Below are 26863 nucleotides of genomic sequence, written 5' to 3'. Positions count from 1 at the left end.
GATGACTGAGTGAATCCCTTCCCACATTTGGAGCAGGTGAATGGTCTCTCTCCAGTGTGAATTCGCTGGTGCCTCAGCAGGGTGGATGAGATAGCGAATCCCTTCCCACACTTGGAGCAGGTGAACGGCCTCTCCCCAGTGTGAACTCGCTGATGTGTCAGCAGGTAGGATGACTGAGTGAATCCCTTCCCACACTCGGAGCAGGTGAACGGTTTCTCCCCCGTGTGAACGCGCTGGTGTGTCAGCAGATGGAATGACTGAGTGAATCTCTTCCCACACTCAGAACAGGTGAACGGCCTCTCCCCAGTGTGAACTCGCTGGTGTACAGTGAGGTTAGATGATCGCCTGAACCCAACCCCACAGTGAGAACACCTGAATGGTCTCTCATCAGTGTGAACACGTTGGTGGAACATCACTTCCCCAGAACTTTTAAAACACTTCCCACAGTCTGAGCATTTAAAAGGTCTCTCGTCAGTGTGAACTCGCTGATGGGACATCAGGTCTCTGGAGCTTTTACAGCACTTCCCGCAGTCTGGACATTTAAAAGGACTCTCCCCACTGTGAGTTCACTGATGTTTCAGCAAGTGGGATGACTGAATGAATCTCTTTCCACAATCGGAGCAGGTGAACAGCCTCTGGCTAGTGTGAATTTCCAGGTGATTCCGCAGGTTGGATGAATCAATGAATCCCTTCACACACTCAGGGCAGGTGAACGGTCTCTCCCCAGTGTGAACTCGCTGGTGTGTCAGCAGGTGGGAGGAGGTAGTGAATCCCTTCCCACACTCAGGGCAGGTGAACGGTCTCTCCCCAGTGTGACTGCGCCGATGTCTCTCCAGGTCAGATGGGTAATTGAACCCTTTTCCACAGTCTCCACATTTCCATGGTTTCTCCCCATTGTAACTGCATTTATGTTCTGACAGGCCAGATGATTGGCTGAAGCCTCGTCCACACACAGAACACGTGTACGGTTTCTCCCCACTGTGAATGGTGCTTTTTCCTTCCATGTTCAAAATCCAACGACATTCAGGTTACGATAAATTGGGCGACTGCATCAGATCCTGATGTGATGTTTGGATTGAGTTTCCCGACTGCAAATCCTCGCCTTCTAACACCCTGTGGAATTGATTTAAAACAGAAAAAAGGGAGTGAGAGAGAACCCACAAAAACACAAAGGCAGGTTGTGAAATTGAGCTGAATGAATCAGGTAATTTGTGGGGCCGGCACACGGAAAATGGACTGTTAAAGCTGATGGATTGTCATAAAAACCCAACTTGTTCACTAATGTCCTTCAGGGAAGGGAACCTGCCACCCAGTCTGGGTATAAGCAAAACCCTGGCTTCTATGGGAAGAGAGAAGGAGAGAGATAGAGATGGGAGAGGTACCAGGTAAAGCAGAGGGATTTTATATATCTGGAACTCGACCAGAACTTTGACAGAATTTCCCAAACCCTCAACCTCCTCCACCTAGAAGGACCAGGGTAGCAGGTGTATGTGAACATCATCACCTCCAATTTCCCCTCCAAGTCACACACCATCCTGACTTGTCTGACATCCAGTACTAAATGAGCAGAAATTTCCTGCATTTAAATATTGGGCAGATTGAAGCCATTGTCCTCAGTCCCCGCTACAAACTCCACTCCCTAGGCACCAGCTCCATCCCGCTCCCTGACAACTGTCTGAGACTGAACCAGACTGTTCACAAACATGGTGAAATATTTCACCCCAAGATGAGCTTACAACCACATATCCACATCATCACCAAGACCACCTATTTCCACCTCAGTAACATCGCCCGACTCCAACCCAGTCTCAGCTCATCTGCTGCTGAAACTCTCATCCATTCCTTTGTTACCTCGAGACTTAACTATCCTAACGCACTCCCGGCTGGTCTCCCACATTCAACCTCCCTGTAATCTTGAGGTCATCCAAAACTGTGCTGCCCGTGCGCTTACTCGCACCAAGTCTTGTTCACCCATCACCCCTGTGCTCACTGACCTACAAAGGGTTGGGGCTAAGGAGAACCTAAATTATAAACTTCTGATCCTTTCAAATCCCTCCATGGTCTCACCCCTCCCTATCTCTGTAATCTGCTCCAGCCTCACAACCCTCTGAGATATCTTCACTTCCTCAAATTCCATAATCCTGACTTGAAATTTTAATTGCTCCAGATTTGATCACAACTGCTGCACATTTCCCCTAAAAGGATGGCAGACACACGTGCACACTGCTGCACATCACCCCCAGCAGGGAGGAGGTGATGGATTAATGGCATTGTCACTACACGAGTAATCCAGAGGCCCAGGTTCGAATCCCACAGCAGATGTTGGAATTTGAATTTAATAAAAACCTAATTCAAAGTCTAATGATGACCATGAAACTATTGTTGTAAAAACCCATCTGGTTCGCTAATGCCCTTTAGGGAAGGAAATCTGTTGTCCTTACCTGGTCTGGCCTAGATGTGACTCCAGAGCCACAGCAATGTGGTTGACTCTGAAATGGCCAAGTGAGACACTCAATTGTATCAAACCACCACTGAGTCACAAAAAAGGAATGAAACTGGACAGACCACCCAGCATCGACAACGGCAAATCTCAGCCCCTGTCGACCCTGCAAAGTCCTCCTTACTAACATCTGGGGGTGAGTGCCGAAAGAGCTGTCTCACAGACTAGTCATAAAACAGCCCAACGTAGTCATCCTCACGGAATCATATCTTACAGATAATGTCCCAGACTCCACCATCGCCATCCCTGGGTAAGTCCTGTCCCACCGGCAGGTCAGATCCAGCAGAGTTGGCAGCACTGTGGTATACAGTCGGGAGGGAGTTGCCCTGGGGGTCCTCAGCATCGACTCCGGACCTGATGAAGTCTCACGGCATCAGGTCAAACACGGGCAAGGAAACCTCCCCTCGATTGCCACATACTGCCCTCCCTCAGCTGATGAATCAGTGCTCCTCCATGTTGAACACAACTTGGAGGAAGCACTGAATGTGGAAAGGACACAGAAAGTACTCTGGGTGAGGGACATCAATGTTCATCACCAAGAGTGGCTCGGTAGCACCACTACTGACCGAGCTGGCTGAGTCCTAAATAACATAGGCGGTGAGGGAACCAACAAGAGGGAAAAACATACTTGACCTCATCCTCCCCAACCTGCCTGTCACAGATACATCTGTCCATGACAGCATCAGTAGGAGTGACCAAGGCACAGTAGTTGTGGGGATGAAGTCCCTCCTTCACATTGAGGATACCCTCCATTGTGCTGTGTGGCACAACCACTGTGCAAAATGAGATAGGTTTCGAACAGATCTAGCAACTTAAAACTGGGCATCCAATAGGTGCTGTGGGCCATCAGTAGCAGCAGAATTGTACTCGAACATAATCTGTGACCACATGGCCCGGCATATCCCCCACTCGACCATTATCATCAAGCCAGTGGGTCAACCCTGGTTCAATGAAGAGTGCAGGAGGGCATGCCAGGAGCAGCACCAGGCACACCTAAAACTGAGGTGTCAACCTGGTGAAGCTACAACACAGGACGACTCGCAAGCCAAACAGCATAAGTAGCAAGTGATAGGCAGAGCTAAGTGATCCCACACCAATGGATCGGATCCAGTCGTGAATGGTGGTGGATAATTAAACAACTCACTCGAGGAGCAGGCTCCACAAATATACCTATCCTCAATGATGGAGGAGCTCAGCACATCAGTGCAAAAGATAAGACTGAAGCATTTGCTACAATCTTCAGCCAGAAGTGTCGAGTGAATGATCGATTCACAAATGCCAGTCTTCAGCCAATTCGATTCACTCCACGTGATATCAAGAAATGGCTTGAAGGCACTGGGTACTGCAAAGGTTATGGGCCCTGACAATATTCCGGCAATAGTACTGAAGACTTGTGCACTGGAACCTTCCGCACACCGAGCCAAGCTGTTCCAGCACAGCTACAACGTTGGCATCTACCCTACCTGGCTATGTGAAAAATTGCCCAGGGATGAGGAGAAACTTCTTTAGCCAGAGAGTGGTGAATCTATGGAATTCATTGCCACAGAAGGCTGTGGAGGCCAGGTCATTGAGTGTATTTAAGACGGAGATAGATAGGTTCTTGATTGGTAAGGGCATAAAAGGTTTCGGGGAGAAGGCGGGAGAATGGGGTTGAGAAACTTATCAACCATGATTGAATGGTGGAGCAGACTCGATGGGCCAAATGGCCTAATTTCTGCTCCTATGTCTTATGGTCTTCTAATTCTCTGTAAAAGGAGTTACAAAAGCCATCACTCTCAGGACAGGATAGAAACTCAGAATAAACAATTCTAGATACTATGGAACATTTTTCCTCTCTTGTTCCCCCAAAGCCTCTAATCCATGTCCCACACACTCTCCCTCCTCCCTGTGCTGAAATCTAGTGAGAGTTTTGGACAACTCTTTCAGTATCTTTTTAACAAATTAGTACAACTGGAGATAACAATATTTCTGATCATTCACTTCAGTCATTACTCGTGACAAGTCATTTATCTGAAACCCCCTGACTGACCATACAGAATAGCAGACGTTAACCTTGTGTTCAAAACTCACAGTGTGGAGATTTAATGAGTGATCGTGAAGATGGTTTCTCCAAACCTCCCAGGGTTTCCTTCCTTCCTTCTCTCCCTCTCCAAACCTCCCAGGGTTTCTTCCTTCCTTCTCTCCCTCTCTAACTAAGTTAAACCTGGGATCAGTCTCACGGCCCATTCTGGTTCCTGCTTCTCTTCCTGATGACTAATTAACTCCAATTAAACACTGAGAAGGCTGAAGGCACTGTTTTCGGTCCCTGCTCCAATCTCCATTTCCCAGATACCAACTCCATCCCTCGCCCTGGGAACAGTCTGAGATTCAACCTGTCTGTCCACAACCACATTGTTACATTTGATCTCGAGATGAGTTTCTGACCTCATAACTGTGCGATCATCGTCTGTTTCCACCTCCGTAACATCACACGACCTCACCCTGTCTCCGTGCGTTTGCTGCTGAAACCCTCATCACTGCTGTTGTTACCTCCAAACTTTATTATTCCAACACACTCCTGGCTGTTCTCCCACATTCAATGCTCCGTAAACTTGGCACCATTGCTGTCGGTGTCTTCACTGGCAGCGAGGCCCATTGCCCTAACACCCTCTGCTTCCTGACCTGCCTTGGCTCCCAGTGAAGCAACAACTTGATTTTAAAATTCTCATCCTTGTTTTCAAATCCCTCCATGGCCATGCCCCTCCCTATCTCTGTAATCTCCTCCAGCCCCACAACCCTCTGAGATATCTGCACTGTTCTAACTCTGGTCTTGTACATTCCCTATTTTAAATGTTCCACCATTAGTGTCCATGCCTTCAGTTCCCTCGACCGCAAGCTCTGAAAATCTCTTCCTCCATCTCTCCATCTGTCTACCACACTTTCCTCCTTTAAGACACTTGAGTATTGATTAAAAAATAGACATTCTGTCAAAACTTTTTAATCTTGTACACAACAGGAAATCAAGAATACCAAATTTCAGTCAGTCAGCCTCGTAATGCGTCTCACTTCCCCTTGCTGGAAGCTACATATATTCATACACGAGGACCTGTCCTCTGCAGACAGAAGGAACATGTCCAGGCTTGGGGCCTTGGGTTGAATTAAACAAAAGCACGGTGGGGGGGCGGGGGGGGGGGGGGGGGGGGGGTGATCGCTCCCTGGTGTATTCTCCATGGCAACGCCTTAACCAATCAGAGCTGACTGGCCAAACCAATCATCACCCTTTCCTCGTGCAGCATAAATTGTCGTTCACTTTGAAATTTGGTTTTCTTGCATCTGTCCGGATGAGTGCAATGTATAAACCTTCAACAGCATGTCTCTTTTTTAAGCAATGCTTAAATTCTGTACGAATGAGTGACTATGGGTTTACAATTCTATTGTTGCTGATCTACAGGTCCCGGTGACCGCACATTTGATGAATGTCTCCCTCAGGCCGTGTTGTCACCTTATACAAAATACGCATGCGCCCTGTAGTACATTACACGCCCCTCCTTGGAATGCTGCGCGCATGCGCATTGCTGCACTTGCCGCTAGAAAGATGGCGGTCGCGCATGCGCCCATCACTAAATTGACCCGATAAAGATGGCGGCCATTAATTCAGGCCTTTCCCCCCGCAGCGCCAAGCAAACGCGAGACCGAAGGTTCCTTATTGAGAGTTTGGGGCCGACACCGTGAGTTTATGAAGCTTCCCAACTCACCCGCCAGCCCTCTCTATGTTCACAGGTTGGTTTTCGGCACTGAGTCCGCATTTGGTCTTTCTAAAATCTGCATTTTAAATCCGCTCGCTCGAGCTGTCTTCCCGTCTGGCTCCACCGGCTGCGCATGCTCCAACTCAGTGATTGACAGCTTCATCGGACCAATAGGAAGAGCGGCTGACTGGCGGTGAATGAGGGGGCGGAGCGGAGTGTGAAGCATGCGCAGTGTGAGTGTAGGAGCCGGGATGAAGGATTGAAAATGCAGCCGGTGAGAAACTGGCGAGTGCAGGAGAGGAATGGTGCCGGGGGGTGGACTAGGAGGGTTTACAAACACCCGGTGTAGGACTCCAAACCCGGATTAGAAACTCTGTCTTTGTTTCCACAGATGCTGTCAGACCTGCTGAGTTTCTCCAGCATTGTTGTTTTTGTTTCAGATTTCCAGCATCTGCAGTATTTTGCCTTTATCTTAAAAACTCCCAGAGCCGAATTTACACCGGGTGTTTGGAAACTCCTTTTAAGAAAGGGAGGATTTGCACACAGCAAACTCAAACCAAGAGATATGTCTGTCTCTTAATTTCTATCCTGGGCTGACCTGCTGAAACACAGTGAATTCACACTGGGGAGAGGCTGTTCATCTGCTCACAGTGTGGTAAGATGTTCAGGACATCATCACACTTGCTGAGATACCAGCGCATTCACACTGATGAGAGACTTTTTTAATGCCCAGAGTGTGAGAAGTGCTTTAAAAGGTGTGGGAAACTGATACCCCATCAACGTGCCCACACTGACCAGAGACCGTTCAGATGTTCTTACCGTGGGACTGGGTTCAGGCAGTCAAGGGACCTTATTCGACAGGTGCAGTCACACTGGGGAGAAACCATTCAGCTGCTCTAAGTGTGGAAAGAGATTCACTCAGTTGCCCCATCTGCAGACACCAGTGAGTTCACACTGATGAGGCCTTTTAAAGTCACATGGACTCAAAACATTAACTCAAGTTGACAAGTAACTACAGTGATTGGATTGAGCTGTTAATCACATTTGGGACTGAATAATGTTCAATGGTCTGTTTCTGCTGATAATAAACTCCATCCCAGTTGTGGGGTTAAAATTCTGGATAAAAGTCAAATAAATCAGCTTTGTGTAAAACGCACTTGTGTGTCGAGTCTTTTTCATATCTCTACGGAAGTCATTTCTTTTTGAAATGCTCTCTCTCTCCACTGTCTGTTCCATTCTCACCTCTAACAGCAAGTGTGAGGAGCTCATGGAGCTTCTTTGTCACTAAGATTGAGTCAATCCGATCAGCTGCTTCCCTCCTTTCCCCTAGCCCACCGGGTCAACTGTCTCGAAAGCTCCCCCCATGTCTGAGCTCTGAACTCAGATCTTTCTCCAGTTTCCTATTTCCCTTCATAGCCCCTCAGTGCTCATCTTGCCCATGAGACTCGCCTTCTGCTCCAGTGACCCTATTCCCACTGAATTGCTGACCATTCAACTTCTCCATGTTTGCTGATATTATTTTGATATGATGCTGATATGATGTTTTTTTCTCTCTCTTCTGGTACTGTTCCTCACACCTTTAAATCCACCATCATCATCCATCCCAAAAAAAGGATCTATCCTTGATCCCTCCTATTTCTCATCTACATGCTACCACGAGGTGACATCATCCAAAAGCACCGTGTTAGTTTTCACATGGAGACTAACAATGCCCAGCTCTACCTCACCACCATCCCTCTCCATTCCTCCACCGTTACTAAATTATCAAACTGCTTATCCTGCATCCAGTACTGAATGAGCAGAAATTTGCTCCTTTTAAGAATTGAGAAAATCAAAACCATTGTCTTCAGTCACCAGTACAAAGTTCGTTCCCTAACTCCCGAGCCCATCCCTATGAAGTAACATTGGGATATGTTGTCCTATGTTTGTCAAGCCAGGAATCTTTGATCCGAAGTGAGAGAGAGAGGAGGGAGAGCCATTCCTGTAATATTCAATACGTTTCTGAAGATTTTTTAGGGTTATTAGACAGTGATTTCTTACAGATCTCTCCACCCTGAGAAGGGAATGCAGAGTCATATGGACTCGAACCATTAGCTGTATTCCTCTCCACAGATGCTGTCATATATGCTGAGTTTCTCCAGGTATTTTTGTTTTTGTAAGGGAATGTCCTTATTGACTTCTCGCAACTGATTTCTGACCAACTTCACTATTTCTCAGCTACCAGCTGTTTGCCTAATTTCTTGATGACAAACCGTAAATAACATACTAAAGATACTAGAATGATCAGAATCAGCAACACAAACCATTGAGCTACCACCAAGAATAAATGTGAAAACTTTATCCACTAAATGTGATAACTATCGACTGAGATTCGTCCTCCCCACCTGCAGATCATCACACACAATTTTAAATTATTGGCATGTCGTAAATACATCTGGCTCAAACAAAAGTTCATGCATGAACTTTAAAGATTCTCCAGCTCTCTGTTCACCTGCATCCACCTTGTGGATATTTTCTACATCCAGATTCTATTTCCCTCTTCACTTTAATTTTACTCCCTCTGATAGGTACTGGTGTGTTTAATTCTATCCTGATAGTTTGACAGTTAGTTTCTCTATGGAGTGTGTGTTAATGTCTTGATGATTTAAAATGTCTCATTAAATTTTCCACAATAATCACTTCATGTTGTTCTGTTGTTAAGTAGCTGAGTATGTCTGGGACCTGTTCTTCAGTGCAGGGTCACCATGCATTTCCACATGGCGATCTGGGAGGGATGGATCTGGCAGCTGGGTTAAATTGAGAGTGTGGGGATGGCAGATTAAGTTGTGGAACTCAATGGGGAATTGGACCAAAATCAGCAGCATGTCCAGGGAAAAGGTGGGGGAGAGGGACCAGGTGAGTTAATTCCAGAAGAGTAAGAGGTCTCCCTTTTCAGATGGAGATGAAGAGAACTTGTTTAGATTTTTCAGAGGGTCGTTAGTCTGACGAATTTTCTCCAGAAAGTAGCGGAGGCTGGGTCATTGAATTTATTCAAGGCACTATTAAACAGAGTTTTGATAGACAAGTGAGCCCAGGGCCATGGGTCGCGGGGGGTCGCGGGGGGTGGCGAGGGGTTTGGGGGGTGGGGGAGGGTGTTGCGGGGGGAGGGGGCAGAACAGACAGACAGGAAAGTGGAGTTGAGACCACAAGATCAGCCATGACCTTATTGAATGGTGGAGCAGGATCAACGAGCTGAATGGCCTCTGTTCCTCTGACCCGGGCTGAGTGGTCTCTATGTGTTGTTCTTGGCTCTGATTTTATGGAACTGTAAGGGGCTCGAGCGACAAAATGGTCTATTTCTGCTGCTGTTTGTTATGTTTTTATTCAGCACCAATACCACTCAAGGCAATAGTTGCTATCATATTGCCAGCAGTGGCGTGTTTGAGTGGTCAAAGGCGCTGGATTTAGGCTGCAGCCTCTATTGAGTCGTGGATTTGAATCTCATCACTGCCAAAGTTTCTGTTGGTTCATCCTTTCAGACGTTTCATCAAATCCCTTAGGATAGGCTCGGGGCATTTGACCTATGACGTGGTTTGTCTTGGTAGGAAGAACAAGGGAGGCTGTAGGAATTGTAGGGTGACTGGGAATAGGCGGGACTGAATGCTCTCATTCTCTGCTGTAACCATTCCATGAACAACATTTACACCAGTGTGAGGTCTCCAGTCATGGCTGAGTGATTAAGGTGATGGATTCGAACTCCACTGGGATCTGCCCCCGCAGATTCGCATCCTGCCGATTGTGCTGCTCAGTGTTCCTTCCTTTTGGTGCCTCCAGAATTAATTATTGGCTAAATGGAGTCAGAACCTTCCAAACACTCCCATCTGTTTTTCCTGTTTCACTTCTGTGTTCCTTCTTTCCTGGTCATCCGTAAGCATTCACAGAAATAAACAGGACTAGCCAGTTCACAATGCTTTCACTACAAGGGCAGGCTAGAGCCTAGGAATCCTGCGATGAGTAACTCATCTCTTGAGCCCCCAAAGCCTGCTCACCATCAACAAGCACAAGTCAGGAATGTGATAGAATACTCCCCACTTGCCTGGATGAGTGCAGCTCCCCCAAAACTCAAGGAGTTTGGCACCATCCAGGACAGAGCAGCCTGCCTGATTGGCACCCTATCCACAAACATTCACTCCCTCCACCACTGATGCACAGTTGCAGAAGTGTGTACCATCTACAAGCTGCACTGCAGGAATTCACCAAGGCTCCTTCGACAGCACCTTCCAAATCCACGATTTGTGCCATCTAGAAGGACAAGGGCATCAGTGAAGGTTCACTACAACAAACACAGAAAATGCTGGAAAAACCCAGCAGGTATAGCGGCATCTATGGAGAGAGAAACAAAGTTAACATTTCGAGTCCATACGACTCGCCTTCAGAGTGTTCCCCTCTTTGCACAGAGCAAGATCTTCTCAACAGAGACTCTGTCTCCTTTCATGGAATGAAAGGGACGGTATAATGTGGATTAAAAATTGGCTGAGGGATAGGAAACAGAGAGTAATGGTTAATGGGTATATTTCGGGATGGAAGAAGGTTTGTAGTGGAGTTCCTCAGGGGTTGATATTGAGACCCTTGCTTTTCTAATATATATAAATGATCTAGACCTTAGTATGCAGGGGAAAATTTCAAAGTTTGCGGATGACACAAAACATGAACTGTAAACTGTGAGGAAGGCAATGTATAACTTCAAAAGGGCATTGACACATTGGTGGAGAGGGCAGATAGATGGCAGATGAAGTTCAATGCGGAGAAGTGTGAGGTGATACACCTTGGTGCTACGAACATGGAGAGACTGTATAAAATAAAGGTGTGTAGGAGCAGAGATTTCTGGGTGTATATGTGCAGAAGTCATTAAATGTGGCAGGACAAGTAGATAGAGCTGTTTCTAAAGCATACAGTATCCTAGGCTTCATTAAGAGGGGCATATGGTACAAGAGCAGGGAGGTTATAATGAATTTATACAGGGCACTGGTTGGACCTCAGCTAGAGTATTGTGTGCAGTTTTGAGCACCACACTATAAGAAGGAAGTGAACACATTGCAGAGAATGCAGAAGAGGTTTACGAGATGGTTCCAGGGATGAAACACTTCAGTTATGAGCAAAGATTGGAGAAATTGGATATATTTTCCTTGGAAAGTAGAGGGTTAAGAGGAGACTTGATAGAAGTTTTCAACATTATGAGAGGTCTGGACAGAGCATATCGGGAGAAATTGTTCCCACTCATAAATGGACTGAGAACGTTTTTAAGTGTTTTGCAAAAGATCCAAATGTGAGATGAGAAAAAACTTTCACACAGTGAATAATCAGGGTTTGGACTGCACTGCCTGGAAGTGTGGTGGAGGCAGGTTCAATTGAGGCATTCAAGAGGGCATTGGGTGATTATTCAAATAGAAACAATGTGCAGGTTTATGGGGGAAAGGTAGGACATTGGCACTAAGTTAGAAAGCTCAGAGAGCCGGTGTAGACACGATGGACCGATTGACCTCCTTCTGCACCATACCATTTCTGTGATTCTGTGAACAAGCATCTCCCCATCATCACCACCCACCCTGCGCATGTTTGGAACACTGGGTGGCAAGGCGCATGCGTACCAGTGGGGATAGGGGACATTTAGCATCGCGGGGAATGCTGGGTAGAATAGTCATCATTGGAAGTCCCCACAGGTTTATAATTATTTATTGACTGTTACTGAGGCTAAGCTTGCGCCCCCTAGCTTCCTGAAGCAGCAAAACGCATGCTCCCTGCAGGGAGGCCAGCGCACAGGGCAGAGCCTTTCCATGTACTTTGTGCCCTTCTGATGGAGATAGGCTGTATTAACGCACACTTAACAGTGTGGGTAATAGGGATCACCATTTATGCATTCAAGGGTGTGAAGGATAAAGTATCATAATCATTGAAAACTAAAGTGGTTCATTGTATTATTTTAAATCTTCTCTTTCAATATGTAATTATGTTTATCTAATTTTAATTCCAAACTCAGATTCATGGCCACAATTTGCTTCTTTCTCCCACCCCCTGAACTCCATCTCCCAATATAATGTTGGCGAGTGATTGTTGATGGTTCTGGAAACCAAAAGGAAGAGAGCTCAGAGGTCAGAGGACCAAGAGAGCAGCGAGTTCTGTAACAAATCCCAGGGCTTGAGGGCTGAACCTGAGTTGACCTGTCAAGTGAGTCTTTGGGAAACCCTGGTTACCAATTTATCTTTTCAACTTAAACCTGCTGTTTCACTTTCAGTCAGGAACAGATCACAGTTTTACACAAATTTCTGACTTGACAGCACGGTTGCGGCATTTACCGTTGTTCTTCCTGTCTCAGTTGGAAATGAGACTTCTGTTCCATGTCCAGGAGATCTGAACCATGGAAGAGAGCGGCTGGGACACATTTCTTACACACTTCAGGATTAACCCACACGGGGGCTTTGCTGTCAGTGAAGAGAGATAAGAAAGACCAAAGTGCTGTTTGTCCCTCTCAGTGTGACCCTGAGGGACTGTGTCCAGGTTGAAGTTCTGTTCCTGCTGTATGATCCACGACCCAGATTGTCCTTTCTGAGCTCCAGCCAGGTGATGTTAAACACCCAAGTGGGAAAGACAGAAATCTACAGCAATGTGTTAAATCAAAGCTGATTTGTTTGACATTTTGTCCAGAATATTAAACTTCAGGCCAGTCACAGGGGTTAATAACATTAACAAAATTCAGCCCTGGATGTGATTAACAGAAGCAACAACAGTAGAATCTAACCTCAGCAGTCACTCCTGTGTCAGCAGCTGAGATGATTGAGTGAATCTCTTCCCACACACAGAGCAGGTGAACAGCCTCTCCCCAGTGTGAATGTGTTTGTGTGTCAGCAAATCCATTTTGCTTTGAAATCACTGCTCATGGACAGAAGTTTGAAAAGATTCCTTATCAGTGTGAACAAGTTGATGTGTATTGAGGTGGGATAACTCTTCTCAAACAGGGAGCAGGTGTACGGTCTCTCCCTAGTGTCAGTGCGCTGGTGGACCCTGAGTTCACATGATCGCCTGAACCCAGTCCCACAGCGAGAGATCACGTATGGTCTTTTGTCACTGTTGTTGGCACATCAGCTCCACAGAACTTTTATAACACTTCCTGTGATCCAGGCATTTAAAATATCTTCCATCGGTGTGAAATCACTGATATGCCAACAGTGAATCCCTCCCCACACATGGGGCAGATGAATGACCTCTCCCTGGTGTGAACTCACTAGTGTTGTAGCAGGATGGACAATCGCCTGAACCTCTTCCTGCAGTGAGAGCAGATGAATGGAGTGGAACCGAAGTGAATGCACTGGTGAAACATCAGTGACTGTAGGTTTTTAAAGCTCTTGGTACAATCTAAGTATTAAACCCCCTCTCTCTCCAGTATGAATTCACTCATATGTGTGTATGGAGGTTGCATGGACAAAGAGATTAGTTAGGGCTCAGACAAGGGGGATGTTTGTCTCGGTGGGCTACTGGAAGGGAGAGAAGCAGTAGATGCAGCTGATCATATTGTCTCAATCTTAGTGAGAAAGAAGCTCCATGAGTTCCTCACACGTGTTGCTGGGTGTGAAGATGGAGGAAACAAGGGAGAGGGACATACAAACATACGAACTAAGAGCTGTCGTGAATATAATTCATATGTTTTAGAATATAACTTTTAGTTTTAGGAATTAAAGTTTCAAATGTAAATAAAAGGGAGCATAAGGTTAAGAAACTGGTGAACACAAAACTGGTGCCAATGTGGCTGAAGATGTGGGAGAGAGAGAGGAACTGCCTTGTGTTCGAGATATTAAAAGACTCAACACCGTGTGTTTAACACAACCTGATTTATTTCACTTTTATCCAGAAAATTAACACTTATAACTGGGCTGGGGTTTATTAATATCAGCACAAACAGACCCCAATGAACATGGTTCAGTGCTCAACGTGATTAACACCAAAATCCAATCACTATAGTTACTTGTGAACTCGCTGGTGTTTCAGCAGGTTAGATGAGTCAATGAATCCCTTCCCACACTTGGAGCAGGTGAAAGGCCTCTCTCCAGTGTGAATTCGCTGGTGTACAGTGAGTTGAGATGACCACTTGAATCCAGTCCCACAGTGAGAGCACCTGAACGGTCTCTCGTCAGTGTGTACACGTTGATGGGATATTAGGTCCCCAGAACATTTATAGCACTTCCCGCAGTCTGGGCATTTAAAAGGTCTCTTGTCAGTGTGAACTCGCTGGTGACTCAGCCAATGGGATGAGGTAATGAATCCTTTCCCACACTTTGAGCAGGTGAACGGCCACTCCCCAGTGTGAGTGCGCTGGTGTGCAGTGAGGTGAAATAACCTCCTGAACCCAGCCCCACACTGAGAGCAACTGAATGGCCTCTCATCAGTGTGAACCCATTGATGACGAATCAGGTCCCCGTAACTTTTATAGCACTTCCCACAGTCTGGACATTTAAAAGGTTTCTCGTCAGAGTGAACTCGCTGGTGTGTCCGCAGGTTCGATGACTGAGTGAATCCCTTTCCACACTCAGAGCAGGTGAATGGCCTTTCCCCAGTGTGACTTCTGTGGTGTCTTTGTAAGTTGGATGACCTAGTGAATCCCTTCCCACACACGGAGCAGGTGAATGGTCTCTCCCCAGTGTGAACCCGCCAGTGTCTCAGCAGATCAGATGACAGAGTGAATCCCTTTCCACACTCAGAGCAGGTGAATGGTTTCTCTCCAGTGTGGCTGCGCTGATGAGTTTCCAGCTTAGACAGGAAATTGCATTCTTTCCCACAATCCCCACATTTACACGATATCTCCCCATTGTGACTGCGCTTGTGTCTCGACAGACCAGATAATCGGCTGAAGCCGCGTCCAGACACAGAACAGATGTGCGGTTTCTCCCCACTGTGAACGGTGCTTTTTCCTTCCATGTTCAAAATCCGATTTTATTCAGATTACGATAAATTGGGTGACTCTGTGAGATCTTGGTGTGATGTTTGGTTTCAGTTTCCCGACTGTAAATCCTCTCCTTCTTACCCCCTGTGAAATTGATTCAAAACAGCAAAAAAGGGAGTGAGAGAGAACCCACAAAAACACAAAGACAGGTTGTGAAATTGAGCTGAATGAAACTGGTAACCTGTGGGGCCGGCACTGGGAAAATTGACCATCAAAGCTGCTGGACCCAGCTCGTTCACTAATGCACATCAGGACAGGGAACCTGCCAACTGGCCAGAACCAATACAAAAGTCCAGCATCTATGAGATGAAAGAGAGAGGGAGATGAGAGAGGCAAAGGGTGAAGGAGAAGGATTTTATATGTCTACAACTCGACCAGAACTTTGACAGAATCTCCCAATCCCTCAAACTCCACTAGCTAGAAGGACCAGGGTAGCAGGTGTATGTGAAAACCATCACCTCCAAGTTCCCCTCCAAGTCACACATAGACATGACTGTCTGACATCTGGTCCTGGATGAACACAAATTTCCTCCATTTAAATATTGGGAAGACTTAAGTCATTGTCTTCAGTCCTGTTAGGATATAGAGTTAGTTTAATTATGTTATCTTTATTTTTGTAGGCATTAGGAATGAGTCTTAGCTTTAAAGTTTAGGTTTGTTTTGTTTTTCTGTATCTGTGTGTTAAGAAAGATCAAATGTTTTAGTTTCATCTTAAAAGACTGTTGCATTTCTAATGAGACGTTTACAATCTATATAAAGTAAAAGTTAATACGCAAGAGGAGAAACAACATTGCTGTTGCCTAGCACCTGGGGTGGGGGGAGGGAGGCGGGGGTGTACAGATAGGCAGGTTCCTCCCTCAGACACACACACAGAAGAAAGGCAGCAGTTTTATTTGGAACCTGTTGGAGTTCAGCTGGTTTTGAAGTTGCTGCCAGCGAGACTGGAGCAAAGTGGACAGATAGAAGTTCCAAACTGAAGAAAACCCCTAAAAATCCAGGAGAATGGAAGAAGGGGAAGTCCAAAGAAGATCTTCTGGACAAAGGAAGGACAGGAACCTGGGAAAACATCCTGTTAAGTGAAGTTAAGAGTGAGGGGCAGAGAGAAAGGCTCCAAGCTTCAGTTTTTAAGTGAGGAAAGTTTGCAAGAAGCAAGAAGGTTTAAAGAGCCAACTGAAGGTCTGTATCTTTGCTATGGGCATGTGAAGCAGTGGTGTACTGTTGATGGCTGAGTTGGTGAGAGAGAGTGCATGGAAGACAACTCGAATGATATGGTTACCCAGGGAAGAAGAACATCAGAAGGAGAGTTCGAAACCCTGGAGGTGAACCCTTGTGGAAGGTGTCTGAGAGAAAAGGTCAGTTTGGGAGAAGATTCCAAGGCGAGGTTTTGGAAAGTGGAGATTGAAAACTCTCATGTGAAGGACGGAATTCAGTGAGACTGGTTGGCTCACTGTGTGACAAGGGTCTAGGGGGAGTTGAGGAGTGATCCATAGCACCTGATTGAGGTGACATCTGTCATTGAGGTCAGAGTGTGGTGTGTCTGACTACACGGTGCTATAGGTTTATATGGACTAGGTATTTACTGTGTACATTAAAGTATAAGATAGCTTTTGTGACTTGAGTTATCCTTAAAAGTCTGTATATATCTGTAAAGGTATAGTTGTGGGTGAAGGAACTTTGCCTACCTTCACTCCTGCCTCAGCTCATCTGCTGCTGAAACTCATCCATTCCTTTGTTCCCTCTAAACCGGACTATTCCTAGCCGCCCACATAAAGATGGGGTGATTTAAAACTTTGCTTCCCGTGGCCTTACTCACACTAACTCTCGTTCATACAACACCCCTGTGCTCACTGAGCTACATAGGCTCCTGGTTAAGCAGCACCTGAAATGTTCAAATTCTCATCCTTGTTTTCAAATCCATCAATGACCTCACCCCTCACTATCTCAATAATATCCTGCATCAATCCAAGATATCTGTGGTCATCCGATTCTGGCCTATTGAGCATCCGATTTTAATTGGTGACCGTGCCTTCAGCTGCCCAGGCCATAGGCTCTGGAATTCACTCCTTAGGCCTCTCTGCCTCTCTCTCATCCTGTAAGACTCTCCATAAAACCATCCCTTTGACCAAACTTCTGATCATCTGCCCTGACGTCTCCTTATGCGCCTCAGTGTCAATTATTGGAATGTAATATTCCTGTGAGATACTTTGGAATATTTTATAATATCCAGCGTGCTATATAAATACAACTTTTTGTTGTTGATTTGGACATTTTTCATCACTGAGTGAAAATCCTGTAACTCCTTACCAAACAGCACATTAACCACAGTGGCTGCAGCGGTTCAGGAAGATGGCCCACCAACATCTGACCAACACACAACTGGGGATTGACAACATCTGCTCGTCTTGTTACCCAAATACCAAGAATGGAGCTAACAAAAAAATCTCGGACGAAAAGGCACCGTAGAAATATTTGTTACTAAAACAATGTTCTTAAATGAATGGATAGTGTCCGTTTAGCAACCAAATCTCCCCCAGAATCTACCTCCCTTGACAGTCTCATGTTGGAAATTGACTGTGTTCCAAAATCCTCAGAGTGAAATACACTCCAGCTCAAACTGATGCAACAAATAAAGACCCCCATCCAACACCCACCCAAATTCAAACTGGCTCCGAATTGGTCTGTCTGCATTTCTGGACTCGGTTCTAAAAAATCAATAAAATGAAAGCAAAACTCTCCAAGGCTGGGTCTGAAATTAAGAGATAAAATACTTTAAATACCTAGCGGGTCAGGCGGCATTACCCAATTAAGAAACAGATTAAGATTGGCCTTCAGATTGCACTAAAACTCTCAGCAACAGCAGCTGAGTAATGGCGGCCTGCGCTCCCACAATGCCATGCGCCCCAGAAAACGCTCTATCGAAAAGTTGTTAATTTTCTCATTGAAGATCGGTTGTCGCAATGTGCAGGTGGCAACAATGGCGCAGAGAGTTAAGGAGGTGAAGAACTGCAGACATAAACAAGAAGACAACAGATTTGCAGACTTCACGGATAAATTGAAAATTAGATTCAAAACAGTGGAACTAATATGGGTTGTGTCCCTGCTGATGGAGATAGACCGTATTCGAACCTGCGGAACATCCTGGGTAGGATCAGCAGCCATTATTACAGATAAAAGCAAAAAACTGCGGATGCTGGAAATCCAAAACAAAAATAAAAATACCTGGAAAAACTCAGCAGGTCTGGCAGCATCTGCGGAGAGGAACACAGTTAACGTTTGGAGTCCGTATGACTCTTCAACAGAACCAAGTAAAAATAGAAAAGAGGTGAAATATAAGCTGGTTTAAGGCGGGGGGTGGTGGGATAGAGGGCCAGTGATGGGTGGAGATAGCCACAAGATGTCATAGACAAAAGGACAAAGAGGTGTTGAAGGTGGTGATATTATCTAAGGAATGTGCTAATTAAGGGTAGAAAGCAGGACAAGCAAGGTACAGACAGCCTTAGTGGGGGTGGGGTGGGGTGAAGGGAAGGGATCGAAATAGGCTAAAAGGTAGAGATAAAACAATGGATGGAAATACATTTTAAAATAAAGGAAATAGGTGGGAAAAGAAAAATCGATATAAATTATTGGAAAAAAAGGGGGATCGGAAAGGAGGTGGGGATGGAGGAGAGAGTTCATGATCTAAAATTGTTGAATTTAATATTCAGTCCGGAAGGCTGTAAAGTGCCTAGTCGGAAGATGAGGTGCTGTTCCTCCAGTTTGCGTTGAGCTTCACTGGAACAATGCAGCAGGCCAAGGACAGACATGTGGGCATGAGAGCAGGGTGGTGTGTTGAAATGGCAAGCGACAGGGAGGTCTGGGTCATGCTTGCAGACAGACTGAAGGTGTTCGGCAAAGCGGTCACCCAGTCTGCGTTTGGTTTCTCCAATGTAGAGGAAACCGCATTGGGAGCAGCGAATGCAGTAGACTAAATTGAGGGAAGTGCAAGTGAAATGCTGCTTCACTTGAAAGGAGTGTTTGGGCCCTTGGACGGTGAGGAGGGGGGAAGTAAAGGGGCAGGTATTGTTTTATCTCTACCTTTCAGCCTATTTCGATCCCTTCCCCCCACCCCACCCCCACTAGGGCTATCTGTCCCTTGCTCGTCCTGCTTTCTACCCTTAATGTCCTCATTATCACATTTCTTAGCTAATATCACTACCCTCAACACCTTTGTCCATTTGTCTATGACATCTTTTGGCAATCTCCGCCTATCACTGGCCCTCTATCCAGCTCTAGCTGTTCCACCCCCTCCCCTTAAACCAGCTTATATTTCACCTCATTTCAATTTTTCCTTAGTTCTGATGAAGACTTATTCAGACTCGAAACATTAACTGTATTCCTCTCCGCAGATGCTGTCAGACCTGCTGAGTTTTTCCAGGTATTTTTGTTTTTGTTCTAGATTTCCAGCATTCGCAGTATTTTGCTTTTAATCTTAGAAATGCACAACATTCTCTCCTCCTGTTAACTGGACCAGGATGACCGCGCATGCGCATTTCCCCCTATAAAGATGGCGGCCGTTACCCCGGGACTGGCGATGGGAGAAATCCAGAATTTTGTGGCCCGTTTTCCGCAAATACAAGACCGGTACCTTGTTATTTGGGATCTGCGGCCTGCACTGTGTCTTTATGAAGCCTCCCTGCCCACTCCGCTGGCTCCATTCCTCCTCACACACCCACTAACTCTGTTAGTTTGCTCCACTCGACATTCTCTCACCCGCTCTGAGCAGCTTCAGTCACAGACCAGCACTGCGCATGCGTAGGGAGCTGCTAATGTTGCTAAAGGGCACATTCTGCTCCCATTTGAATGCTGGGTCGCCGCGCCGCCATTGAAAAGCCAATTTTATGAACAGAAAATTGTGTTTTGTGACCCGATGACGATTGAAGCCCAGAGCCAAGCTATAACATCATGAAGTCAATTGATGTGACAAACAAAGTGCACGCGCCCTCTGCCATAGTTCTGTCCTGGTGTAAATAACTGCAGAATGACTCCCTATAGTTAGACGTGAACTCACTGGAGTTTCAGCAGGCGATGTGAACAAATGATTTTTCATCCTATACACAGAACATTTAAACTCTGTCTTGTCAGTAACATCTGAACAAGGAGCAGGAGTAAGCAATTCGACCCCTCGAGCCTGATCCACCATTTAATAAGACCATGGCTGATCTGATAGTAAGCTCAGATCTGCATCTAATACCCTATCACCTCTTTGCTTATGATGAATCTATCCACCTCTGCCTTAAAAATATTCAAAGACTCTGTTTTCCCCACCTTTTCAGGAAAAGAGTTCCAAAGACTCACCATCCTTTGAGAGAAAACAACTCAGTCTCACCTCTGTTTAAATAGCCGACCTCTTATTTTTAAAAAGTCAGCGAATGACTAGATTTCTGCACGAGGCCTGTGCAAAGTACATTTAACATGATTGCCATGGAGTGAGGAAGTGAATTTACAATTCAAGAGCACCTTGTTTGTACATTTTCCAGATTAAAACCTCAGTTGAATTTATTGTTCCCCATCATAAGCGTATTCAAGATGGAAATCCATTAATATTTGGACTTTCAGCGAATCAATGGATATGAAGGGGGGTAGGGGTGGGGGAGGGGAAGTAGAGTGGAGGTGGAAGATCATTCAATGTTGGAGCAGTCTCAAGGGGACGGACTGTCTACCCCTGCTCTTATTTCTTGTGTTCTTTTGAACAACACTGTGAATCATTTCCATTCAAGCACAGCTGATTCAGCACCCACCCTTTCACCTCCTCCCTCCCAACATTCCATGTCACCAAACACACTTTCCAGGTGGCAAAGTGATTTTTTTGTACTTCTTGGTATCTAGTGATATGTATTCAACTGCTCATGATGTGATCTCCACTACACTGTGGAGACCAAATACTAATTGGGTGACTGCTCTATGGATCATCACCATTCGGTCTGCAGTCATGATCCTGAGCTTCAAGCCATTTACCAGTTAAATTCTCCACCCACTCCCTCTCTGACCTCTCTGTACAGCCTCCTGTATTGTTCCAATGAATCTCAACGGAAGCTGGAGGAACAGAAGCTCATCTTTAATTAGAGACGTTACAACCTTCCAGGCTCAACATTCATTTCAACAATTTTAGATCATAACTACCACTCCTATTTTTTTTTCATACAGTAGGTGCTGGTGATGATTCTGCTGTCACCATTTGTACTTCCTCTGGGCCTATTTTTTGTTTCTCCTCTTGTCCCATTAGTCGATTTCCTTGTCTCCAATGTTGCCTTGCACTATCTTCCCGTTTGTCATTTAATCGCTCCAGCCTTCCATCCTATCACAAGACCGTTTGTTCTTTCCCCCTGTCGCTCTCTCTTTTTACTGACTCTGTATTTGTTTGTAAACTATTAAATCTCTAAATTCTTCCAGTTTGGTTAAAAGGACACCAACCTGAAACACTCGCTCAGTTTCCCTCTTCATAGAGGCTGTTTGAACTGCTGAGTGTTTCCGACGTTTTCTGCTTTGAGGTCAGATTTCCAGTATCTGCATTATCTTGTTTTTGGATCACAGTGGATCAGTTTTCTCTGAATTATCGTTCCCTGTTTAGAGGTGAAGAAGGAGCTTTTGAAGAATGAGACAATAACTGTCCCCCTGTTCGACATGAAACTAAACTCACTGTTAATTCCTCCTCAGTAACAATTGTAAACACAAAGCTTCCAGCCGGGACTGAACCGGGGACTTTCTCATGTAAAGTAAAGGTGATAATCAGTGCACTAGGGAAATGAGTGTGAATCCCCCCCGGACAGAGGGGAACTGACCATCCATCTCTAGCTCTAATTCCCAAACAGAAAATGCTGCCAAGAATCAGCAAGTCAGGCTGAGTCTGTGGCCGCTCTCACCATCTGTAACCGTCTCAATGCCCGGCTGATTGACGGCAGCTCCGGACCAATAGAACGGGAGCGGCTGGTCCTCCAACCAATCGGAGTGAATGAGGGGCGGGGCCGGGCTGGTGGTGAAGCATGCGCAGTGTGAGTAATGGCGATGGAGAGATGGATCTTTCTCTGAGCCTCCATCGGTGAGTGGGTGAATGGCGGGGCGGAGGGAGCGATGGGTCCGCCGGGTGGGCGGAGAGGCTTCGCAAATATGTTGTATAAGCAGCAAACTCCGAGAATGATGCCGGGGAGACCGTCACCATCTTTGTTGGAGGCAATGTACAAGAGGGCGCATGCGCGGCTGCCATCTTTGTAGGGGGCAATGTTTTTGGAATCTTTTCAATGATGACGCAATGGGAACAACTTGTCCATCAAACTGCTTCACGCTTTGAGTTACAATGTTTAATTGATGAGGCAGAACAACGGTATATGTCCAAGTCAGTGACAATAATTTACAATGTGTCTGTAACATAATAAAACTTCACAAGGCATTTCACAGAAATGTTGACACTGAGCCACATAAGGATATATTAGGGCAGGTGACCAAAAGCTTGGTCAAAGAGGTCGGTTTTAAAGAGTATCTTAAAGGGGAGAAAGTGAGGTGGAGAAGTTTAAGGAAGAAATTCCAGAGCTTGAGGCCTAGACAAATGAAAGAACGGTCACCAATGGTGGAGCGATTAAAATCAGGTATGTTCAAGAGGCTGGAATTAGTTAAGTGTCGAGATCTCGGAGGAGTGTGTGGCTGGAGTGGGTTACAGAGATAGAGATGATCACAGCCAAGGAGGAAAACAAGGATGAGAATTTGAAAATGCAGGTGCTTCTAAAACAGGAATCTTTGTAGGTCAGTGAGCACAGAGGTGATTGGTGAACAAGACTTGGTGCAAGTAAGCACATGGGCAGCAGAGTTTTGGATGACTTGAAGATTACAGGGAGATTGAATGTGGGAGGCCAACCGGGAATGTAGTAATAGGATAGTAAAGTCTAGAGGTAACAAAGAAATGGATGAGAGTTTCAGCAGCAGATTAGCTGATACTGGGGTGGAGTCAGCAGATGTTAGTGAGGTGGAAATAGGCGGTCTTGGTGATGATGTGGATATGTAGTTGGAAGCTCATCTTGGGGTGAAATATTTCACCATGGTTGTGAACAGTCTGGTTCAGCCTCAGACAGTTGTCAGGGAGAGGGATGGAGTCAGTAGATAGGGAATGGAGTTTGTAGTGGGGACTGAAGACAATGGCTTCAGTCTTCCCAACATTTAACTGGAAGAAATTTCTGTTCATCCAGTACTGGATGTCAGACAAGTCAGGACAGTGTGTGACTTGGAGGGGAACTTGGAGGTGATGGTCTTCATATATACCTGCTACCCTGGTCCTTCTGGGTGGTGGAGGTTGAGGGTTTGGGAGATTCTGTCAATGCTCTGGTTGTGTTGCAGATGCTTGAAATCTTTCTCCTTCCACCCTGCTTCCATCTTTCTCTCTCACTCTCTCTCGCTCTCTTTTTTTTTTATTCGTTTGGGAGGGAGCGATGGATCCTGCAGCTGGATGGATGTGGGCTTCACTGGCTGGACCAGCATTTCTTGCCCATCCCCAGTTGCACTTGAGAAGCTGTTGGTGAACTGCCTTCTTGAACCACTGCAGTCCATGTGGTGTAGGTACATCCACAGTGCACTTAGGAAGGGAGTTCCAGGATTTTGACCCAGCAACAGTGAAGGAATGGTGATATGTCTCCAAGTCAGGGTGGTGAGTGAATTGGAGGGGAATTTCCAGGTGGTGGTGTTCCCATCTATCTGCTGCTCTTGTCCTTCTAGATGGTAGTGGTCGTGGGTGTGAAAGTTGCTGTCTAAGGAGCCTCGTTGAATTCCTGCAGTGCATCTAGTGGATGGTACACACTGCTGCTACTGTGCGAAGGTGGTAGTGGGAGTGAATGTTTGTGGATGTGGTGCCAATCAAGCAGGCTGCTTTGTCTGGAATGGTGTCAGGCTTCTTGAGTGTTGTGGGAACTGCACTCATTCAGGCAAGTGGAGAATATTCCAACACACTCCTGACTTGTGCCTTGAGGATGGTGGACAGGCTTTGGGGAGTCAGGAGGTGAGTTGCTCATCGCGTGATTCCTAGCCTCTGATCTGCTCTTGTAGCCACAGTATTTATATGGCTAGTCCAGTTCAGCTTCTGGTCAATGGTAACCCCCAGAATGTTGATAGTCGGGGATTCAGTGATGGTAATGCCATTGAATGTCAAGGGGTGATGGTTGGATTCTCTCAAGTTGGAGATGGTCATTGCCTGACACTTGTGTGGTGCAAATGTAACTTGCCACTTGTCAGCCCAAGCCTGGATATTGCCCAGGTCTTACTGCATTTAGACATGGGCTGCTTCAGTATCTGAGGAGTTACGAATGGTGCTGAACATTGTGCAATCATCAGCCAACATCCCCACATTTGACCTTATGATGGAAGGAAGGTCATTGATGAAACGGCTGTTATTATAAGAAAACATGCGATCTTCTGAGTATATAAAGAGTATAATTTGCAAAGCTAAATAAATCCCGAAAAGATAACTCATTCTGATTTCTATATGAGAATCCAAAGTTTAAACTTTCCTTGTTACGGATATAAGAATTCTACAGTCAGTAAGGATATCCATCAAATATGAACGTAATATTTCCTTAACCTCCAGAATGTGAGATTCACTCCGTTCAGAACAGTTCTGAAGTCAATCGACGAGAACCTGATGAATCCCCCCGACAAATCGAAAGATTCAAGTTTGGGTTGAGATATTTAGAATGAATTTTGAGGTTGTATAGTTAATGGTAGAAGATGCCCATTTGATCACTAACAAACCACCTCTAATTAGTATTCTATATTTGGTGAAAGGACCACCTATTATAATGAGGATGCCCATTCAATTTCTAGGAAATGTTATTTTGAATTAATTCCTGAAAACTGGACTTCCCGTAAAAGTCTTGTTGGTCAATGTTGCTGAGAAAATGAAAATTGGGGCAGAGTATTTCATTTCTCTGTTTTGGGGTTTTAATTATCAGAGCCAGTATTGTAGCTTGTCTGTTAGTGTCATAGCAAGAACCATGAAATTCCATTTTTTTAGGTGTGTGTATTTCTCATCAGTAAACTCACCTTTGTTGTGAGGGGATTTAACCTCGCTACTTTTGTGAACTAGTTTTGACCTCTGTTAAATTATGTTTCACTGTGAGTTTACCCAAAGTAACCTTTAACAAAAGATTCCTGTATTAATTCCATATTATTTGACCATTATTCTCTCAAGCCCTTCCCTGAAGGACACGAGTGAACAAGTTGGGTTTTTATGACAATCCAGCAGTTTTCATGGTCACTTTTTCCCAGTGCCGGCCCCACAAATTCCAAGATTCATTCAGCTCAATTTCACAACCTGCCTTTGTGTTTTTGTGGGTTCTCTCACACTCCATTTTTTCTGTTTTAACTCAATGTCACAGGGCATTAGAAGGGGAGGATTTGCAGCCGGGAAACTGAAACCAAACATCACATCAGGATCTGACGGAGTCACCCAATGTATTGTAACCTGAATATCATTGGATTTTGAACACGAAAGGAAAAAGCACCGTTCACAGTGGGGAGAAACCGTACGTGTGTTGTGTGTGTGGACGAGGCTTCAGTCAATCATCTGACCTTTCAAGACACAAGCAGAGTCACACTGGGGAGAAACCGTGAAAATGTGGAGAGTGTGGGAAGGGATTCCGTTTCCTGTGTGAGCTGGAAGCTCATCAGCACAGTCACACTGGGTACAGGCTGTTCATCTGCTCCGAGTGTGGGAAGGGATTTACTGATTCAACCCACCTGCTGATACACCAACGAGTTCACACTGAGGAGATACCAGACTGCGGGAAGGGCTTTAAAAGTTCTGGGAACCTGATTCGCCATCAACAGATTCACACTGATGAGAGACCGTTCAGGTGCTCTCACTGTGGGACTGGGTTCAAAACATCATCTGAACTCACTGTACACCGGCGCAGTCACACTTGGGAGAGGCCGTTCACCTGCTCTGAGTGTGGAAAGGGATTTACTCAATCATCCAATCTTCTGAGACATGAGCGTGTTCACACTGGGTAGAGACCATTCACCTGCTCCAAGTGTGGGAAGGGATTCACTCAGTCATCTGCCCTGCTCAGACACCAGCGAGTTCACAAGTAACTACAGTGATTGGATTTTGCTGTTAATCACATCCAGGACTGAGCCATATTCATTCGGGCCTGTTTCTGCTGATGTTAATAAACTCCAGTCCAGTTATAGGGGTTCATATTTTGGATAAAAGTCAAATGAATCAGCTTTGTGCTCAACACACAGTTTGTCGAATCTTTGTATTATCTCCAAAACAAGTTAGTTCCTTTTGAAGTTCTCCCCCACTCCCCTCTCTCCTCCATCCTCATCTCCAACAGCAAGTGTGAGGAGCTCATGGAGCTTCTTTGTCACTAAGATTGAGACAATCCGATCAGCTGCCTCTGCTGCTTCCATCCCTTCCACTAGCCCACCGGGATAAATTGTCTCTAAAGTTCCTCTCAAGTCTATAAACTGTCTGAGCCCTGAACCCACATCTTCCTTTAGTTTCTTTCCCATCTCCCCTCCTGCCCTCTCAGTGCTCATCTTGTCCATGAGACCCACCTCCTGCTCCATTGACCCTATTCCCACTAAACTGCTGATCACCCAACTTGCCCATGTTCGCTGAGATTGTTAACAGTTCTTTCTCTCAGGTAC

The 26863-nt window shown here is 45.7% G+C and overlaps 1 protein-coding gene and 1 pseudogene across 4 annotated transcripts in view; one reads left to right on the top strand and one right to left on the bottom strand.

The window, feature by feature from the left end:
• Window positions 1-19964, bottom strand: part of LOC144698352 (uncharacterized) — a 674481-nt pseudogene extending 654517 nt beyond the window's left edge. Inside the window, exon 1 of the transcript XR_013580506.1 lies at window positions 19821-19964. The product of XR_013580506.1 is annotated as an uncharacterized LOC144698352 (transcript). The remainder of the gene's footprint in view (window positions 1-19820) is intronic.
• The window catches only part of LOC144698328 (uncharacterized), a 694970-nt gene that overhangs the window by 388791 nt on the left and 279316 nt on the right, over window positions 1-26863 (top strand). The gene's annotated exons all lie outside the window — the stretch shown is intronic.

The sequence above is a fragment of the Cetorhinus maximus genome, chromosome 23 (genome assembly GCF_964194155.1).
Source record: "Cetorhinus maximus chromosome 23, sCetMax3.hap1.1, whole genome shotgun sequence".
Taxonomy (NCBI): domain Eukaryota; kingdom Metazoa; phylum Chordata; class Chondrichthyes; order Lamniformes; family Cetorhinidae; genus Cetorhinus; species Cetorhinus maximus.
Note: the sequence above shows the minus strand (reverse complement) of the source record. Positions and strands in the feature narration are given on the sequence as shown.